Source organism: Thermobia domestica, chromosome 10 (assembly GCF_964235325.1).
Source record: "Thermobia domestica chromosome 10, izTheDome1.hap1.1, whole genome shotgun sequence".
Taxonomy (NCBI): domain Eukaryota; kingdom Metazoa; phylum Arthropoda; class Insecta; order Zygentoma; family Lepismatidae; genus Thermobia; species Thermobia domestica.
In genome coordinates, this window is record NC_137463.1 from 237,808,313 (window position 1) to 237,814,507 (window position 6,195).

Genomic DNA, 6,195 nt, shown 5'->3' on the forward strand with positions numbered 1-6,195 from the left:
CCTTCGACGTTAAACAACCAATATTGCATTAAAGATTGGTTGGTTGAGAACTACGTAAGGCGTTTTACAAGTGCTCTAGTTTGTTCAAAAGATGACAGTGTAGCAAACTGCAATAAAGTAGAATAAAATCCATGTCTCTGCAACGAATAAAAACCTAGAACAATACACCGTTTAGTATTTACAGAGCTATTGATACCATGAAAAAGTTACTAAGTGATTTTATTTAGCTTTAATCCTTTTAGGATTTTTGGTAACTTTTGTTACCATGGCATAGTATCGTCTTTGACCGCTTATTTAGTTTCTTTAACAGGTATCTAAGCCGAATTTTATTAATCAGGTCAACAATAGACCAAAGAACACCACAGATGCGTTTCGGAAGCAGAGGGTCAACTTGCTTGTGCCAAGTGTGGGCTGACGGGTGTGATTTTTCATTTTTTCTTAAAACTTAAAAACTTTTTCACGCTTTTAGTTTCCAAGGTGTCAGAATACTGATTGTGTATTTTTCGGTATTTCTATTTTTTTTAATAAACCCTACGTGAAACCGAGGCCAGGCCCGAGAGGCTTAAGTGTTCCGAGGGCTTGATTTTTTTTCTCAGAAAAATTTCCAGTTTTACCTATTTTCACGGTTCAAGTGTATAAAAAGGACATGTAAGTAGTATCGTTGGAAAGGGCTCTTTATGCTGAAGAAAATTACCAGTGGACCACGACTTTAGGTCAAATAGTAATAACGCAGAAATTTTTTGTAATATATATTTAGTGAGTACTTCAAGTTATGTTCCTGTAACCAAACTTCCTCTACAAAAATTGTCGCGTGAGTACCTTAGGATTCTGAAACATGTATTTTTGGATAGCGGACATATATAGTTCCTAAGTGGTCTTGACCTGACTACGGTAGGTCCCATAGTATAGGAGCTATATGCCTTAAAAGTTCGTTTTTTCCTTTCCGGGAGCCTATAACTCCGAAAGGAAGCATTTGTGCACCAAGGTTGGTCTATACTTTTTGTCTTATCTTGGTGTGAGGAATCACCTCCCAAACGTTGTTGGTGTTGTTTTGAAACACCCTCTATATAACACAAGCTTATTCTACACTTAAATGAAAAATAGACTGCATTATATATATATAATGATGTATATATGATATATATATATATATATATATATATATATATATATATATATATATATATATATATAAGAGATGTCCAGTATGTGATGTAGTGAAGGGATTGCGACGAAAGATGAATACAAAACAAGTAAATTGTTATATCATCATCATCATCTATTGCGTGAGATAAACAAATAAACAACATAAATGTTTATACTAATGAGAGGGCTTATTTCGTAATTGGTCTAACTAAAACAATCTTTGCCATTCTCATCCAATGGCGTTTTCCAGGCAAATATGGTAAAGGTTAGCCACTGTTTTATATCTGGCAAAGTGCAATTTCATTCGGAGGGATACTCAGGCGTTTCTGAAGCAACGAGTAACTTTAAGTATTTATCATTTACTACTCCAGGAGTGTTTCCTGTTCGAAGTTTAATTATAATAAACATGCTATATTTTTTTGTTTATTCTGGACTTGAGACATATCAATTCATATTTTCAGATATATGCAAAGGTGTAAAATGACTCAATCATTCATAGATGCCTGTACAGTTCTATAAAGGAAAATCATTACTGATTCTTCTTTACTCATACGGTGTACTTTTAATCTGGGTTAATAATTAGCTAATGATTAAAATCTACACTTGACAAAAGCATTACTTGTACATATATGAATGAAAATGTATTCCGACTTCTCGTAAAATTTGACAATGAAAGAATTCATCAACATTCCACAAACATTCGTTATCTATATCAAATTGGCTTCTATATTAAACTTTGTGCAGGAAAATTTAAAGAACAATTTTTCATGCAAAATAAAACTTCCATCTATAGGTAGTCTCATTTTATATAATAACAAGTGTAAGTGGGTAGTTTAATAACATAATATAGATAATACAGGAACGGTTGACTGACGTACACTGACGTATTTAGGGGGTGGCTATCGGGCTCATGCCGCTCCCGAAACATAACCTACTGCTGATGTATATAGCCTTCTCTCTCTCTTGCTATATACCCTAGGTATATAAAAAATGGTGAAATTTTGTACCATGTTATGTGAAATATTGAAGAGGAAATTCTTTCAGATACTCTGCTATACCACTAAATCAACAAGCAGTGTTGCCAACGCAACATAACGCTGTAATCTCTCAAATTGCAGTGCGTAAGGTATTACATATTTCTAATTTAGATAGTAAACAAAGCCACAGTCGGCATACATTATTCAGTGTAACAAAGGACAATACAGTATCAGTAAGATCAACATTGTGGATATATTTAATAACTCAAATGGCATGGGCGGTGCAATGTGCATCAATTGTATCTTAGCGTCAATTACTATGATCATAGTATAATGTATTTCAAATGAATGAAAGAACAAAGTTACAAGTAATGGAAAATTTAACTTTTTCTAAAGACTTTACTTCGAAAACGTGCTGACATATCACGTCTGATCATGTAGATGCTTCCAAAAGACTTAAATGATCATAATGCCATTCCAAACAATTGTTATTTCAAACCGTTTCAGAGATACCAAACACGTTGGTAATGATTGTTATACTGCTTAAAATGACTTATTTGTGTTATTTTTTTCTAATGATTGTTGCTTTCCTTTGCTTCTTTAACATTACAACAATAGTTTTTGGTGGATTTAATTACAAGTTGCAGTTACATTATTTTAGCCCGCGATTGGTCCCTCCGTTAGAAAAATCTAACAATAATACATTTTTGGTTATAATTTTTTTGTTAGTTTGTTAGACTTCTTCTAGCTGCGGGACCGATCGCGTAAGTGCTCGTTTTAGATTATATCTAACGACGCGACCTACGGCGTAACAATTTGTGCTCGTAACTTTCCTGCTTCCGTGTCAACACCATTGCTACGGATGATATTATTAGGATGTGGTCAGGTAAGGATTTGTCTGGTGTAGTGAGATTTTTATTTTCAGTGAGATTTTACGGAAAATGATGCTGTTTCTAAACACAGGGAACATTAATTCGTACACGGAGCAATCTAATGCAAGTTCGGACGAAAGTGATCTACATAATCTGGAACCAGAAAGAGAGAGGAACCAAAATATGTGGGAGGGATAAAATTACTAAATGGAATGTCCATAAGCCAGTTGCAACTAAAACTGCGCCGTCGAAATTTAGTGATGCAATTATCTGGTGTAAAAGGTGTTGCGAAGAACTATAAAATAATTATCGATTGCTGGAAATCCGACAATGCAATGCAGGAAATCGTTCTTTATACAAATATAATGTCGGATAGAATGCTACTATACACAGTCGTGGATTTAGAAACTGCCCGCTAACTAATACCGATGAAATTCTTGCATTTTTTGAAATTAGAAAAATCTATACACGCGACCGATCGCGTTACTCCATAAGGCCCGACTGATCGCGGGTTAAGCAGTGTTGTCAACTTAAATAAACTGTTAAATATTATTCTAAATATACTGTAGAACAAATAACGCAGCTAAACTGCAAAATATTTTAAAATTATTCGTAACTTTTTCTGGTGCAAGAATGTTTTCAAAAGACGACGTTTTTCATAGTCTTTGGGCTACTTATATTGTTAACTCTTTCGGACACAGTCATTTTTGGCGTTTTCGTACATTTTCAGTTATTAACTTATAGCTCATAAAATATTTGCCCGATTGATTTGGTTAAAGCCTTGTTTTTTAGAAGAGGGATGTGACTATCTTTCGATGTGTTACATTGCAGTGTCGCCAACTGGAGGGAAATTATTGAGGGATATGTAGGGGTGAAACTTTACAGAGAATTCCCTAACCAAATTTCAAGACTTTTTAGGCGGGTCCATGAGTCTAATTCACCTCCAAAAAAGTCTTTGATGTCTTCACAAAGTACAGTGGAAATTTGAAGCCGCTGGTTGCCATACCATGCGAGAAAGAAAAAATCTCTGTCATAATATACATGAAATTTTTACACTTTTTACTCCTCAGAGGCAAACATCAATAGATACGCTGGGGCTACAGTCTCCCTAATTATCCTACTTTTTATGGTGCGTTCTGTAAGCCAAAGGTTGAATTTTACGAATTGTTCACCTAAAATCGGGAATTATTTCTTTTGGGTAAAATACTACCTCCAGAAAGACGCAAACTATTTGAAAATAAACCTTGTTACACCACCAATATATCCTACAAGTATCATGGCGATATCTCTCAAACTAAGTATGAAATTTAAAAAGAAATAGATAGATAGATAGATAGATAGATAGATAGATAGATAGATAGATAGATAGATAGATAGATAGATAGATAGATAGATAGATAGATAGATAGATAGATAGATAGATAGATAGATAGATAGATAGATAGATAGATAGATTATTCTACCTCCGAAATTCACCATTTTTTAACATTTACGGAACATGGTTTATTATAAACCTCTACTGTACTTCCCCAAATTTTCCTACTGAAACTTTTTATGGTGCATTGTGTATGCTAAGGACGAGTCTGTCAAACCGTGGAACGTTTGTTTGAATATAGACAACAAGAGGGAAATAATAGAGTCGAAAAATGAATTTTTCCTAAAATTTTCCCCTAAAATAGGGAATTGTCTGTAGCTGGCAACATTGCAACCAAGTTGACGCAAACTATCTTAAAATAAACATGGTACACCACTAATATATCCCACAAGTATCATGGCGATATTTAAGAAACAAAGCTTTTAATTACAAAAAATATATTAAAGTAAACACAAAAGTGGGAGAAAGCTAGAAAAATCAAGGTTTAAAACCTAAATACGAATTTTTTGTGCGGCCCCTAATTACCCCACATTAACGATCTGTACCCGCTTTTGTTCAGTAAAGATCAGTGTTCGACTGGGGTAAGTTGACTTGTGGTGAGATGTATAAGTACGGGTTTATAAACAAAAATTTTGAAAATTTCTAATTTTTTGCGCAAATTGAGGCAAATTTTAATTTCCCTAATTGGCATCATTTAGGAACCCCTCCGAGGTATCTACCTGACAAATCTTAAGAAAATTACTATACAACGAAGGAAGGTACAAGGCAAAAAGAAGAAAAGAAAATTCGAAATTCGGAAATTCTCGAATTTCTAACTTTGAGCTGAAATTTTGAGAAGGAAATTCGACATCCAGAAGAAAAAGAAACTACGCCATACTCTTGCGAACTGGAAATGGCCGCCAAGAAATGTCCTGAATTGTGTAATAAATCGATACTCAAAGTGCAACACTTTCTGTAGTAATATTATAGACATTCATATATTTGTTTCTTAATGATTTATGTACTTATTTAAAGATAAGTCGTAGCAGGTAAAAGCATTGAGTAACTTTTTTATCCGATTCAAGAGATCCTTATTGATTAGAGTTGGATCACAGTCCTAAAGATCAATTGTTAATGTAAATGTTCACTGAAAATGTTCTATCTATATAAGAACTTTTTCAAGGGTTTCTGTTCCTATTCAATGTCTTTATTTTGATTAGCACTGCCCCGCGGAATGTTCCAGACTCTGTGATTAGTGAAGAGCGCAAGAGTCTTGGTCTTGCAGTTTTTGCAAGAATCTTGCATGCAAGACCAAGACCAATACCATACCTGCAAGACTAAGACCAAGACCAAGACTCTTGCGCAAGAGTCTTGCACAAGTACTGGATCACTGGGAGAGCGTACACCTTTGGTGTATTGGGTCCCTAGTTCGATCCCAACTTGTCCCATGTGAGCTTTTTTGTGGACAAACGCCGTGTGCTTGGGTTTTCTCAGTTTTTCTTGTTTTCTTCTACTTTCTTCTTACCACCATTTCATTCCATTTCTCATCATCACCGTCTCCCTTATTCTCAATGCATGATCGTGGGACGTTAAACTAGATATTTGATTTCATTTCAAAACATATTAGTGATGTTCTTCTTCCAAAACTAAACAGAAATGTAGTATTAAACATCGGTAATTCCGTACATCATAAGTGCCGACTATATGGGTAATCCTATGGCCTTGGCTCCGAGGCTCAAGCATCCGTTGGAAATTTTTAATGTGTGCTCATAAAATTAATATCGAAATAACATTTTCATGACATTGACAAAAAATTAGTGCATGTGACCGCAAGTTTGATGTCATA